Genomic DNA, 1,145 nt, shown 5'->3' on the forward strand with positions numbered 1-1,145 from the left:
CCTGACTGGCTCGTCTCTTCCCCGGGACCCTTCTGTAAGGGGATGTCCAGTTGCCTACAGATGGGCTTTGGGCCCTCAGTCTGTACTCCCTCCCATTCACAATGATGTGATTTTTTTGTTTTTTTGATGCCTGATCCCTGATCCCTTCGACACTTCGTGATCGCACAGGCAGGTGTGCTTCTTCCATGTGGGCTTTGTTGATTTTCAGCTAGATGGTTGCTTGTTTACCTTTAAGGCCCCAGGTGCTATATCTTTTGATAGCTTACCTTTTTCTTATGAGAAATGCATTCTAGTTACCAGTTGGGATTCTTTGAATGGCTCTTTGCCTCAGTGTTTCTTAGCCAGATGGGAACTGCCGATCAGAGTGGCAGAACAAATCCTTAACACTCAGTTACTCATCAGAAGTTATCCATTACCCTCAAGCCCAGGATAAATTATATGCCAATTTGATCATCTGAAGCTCTAGGATGAATGTCCTGTAAAACTGAGTAAAATGGATTCTGAGGCATTTTGGAATTTAAAATGTAGCCAGAAGTGATATGTTTAAAGGAAAACTACATAACTATTGAAATTGAGGTTAAAATATGTAGAAAATGTTTTTTTAAAAAGAACTAAAATACAAATTATTTGTGAAGACAATCAGGTATTTTGTGTACTTAAAAATAGAAGATCTTTATATTCAGCATTATATGAGTTAAGGAAAGTATTAAAATATATGAGAGGATTTTCTTTTAAAAATTAATATAGATGTTCATTTTAGAACTTGGGGAGAATCATTGGCCAAACACAAAAGATGACGTCAACACGCTGTTTTTATATCTTAGCTATCCCCAGTCATAAACATTGACTGAAAAGGTAAAAAATTTGTTCCCCAAGCCAGAGTGGCATCAGTGGAATTGAGACTGAGGATGCTCGAGAGATTAGAAGCAGATACAATCAGACTTTTGGAGAAGGAAGCTCTCAGTAGGCATAGTCCAAAATCAACAATGCTTGGAATAGTTGTAAACTTTGGTCATGGGTCAGGCAGCAAAGGAAATGATAACAAATGTGGAAAAGCAGAAATCACATCACCACCAATGAGAGGCAACCACAGTGATACTCATACGGAAACATGACCTCAAATACATATGTATATATATGCATAT

The sequence above is a fragment of the Echinops telfairi genome, unplaced genomic scaffold (genome assembly GCF_000313985.2).
Source record: "Echinops telfairi isolate 266 unplaced genomic scaffold, ASM31398v2 ScPeMD7_7474;HRSCAF=8512, whole genome shotgun sequence".
NCBI classification, from domain to species: domain Eukaryota; kingdom Metazoa; phylum Chordata; class Mammalia; order Afrosoricida; family Tenrecidae; genus Echinops; species Echinops telfairi.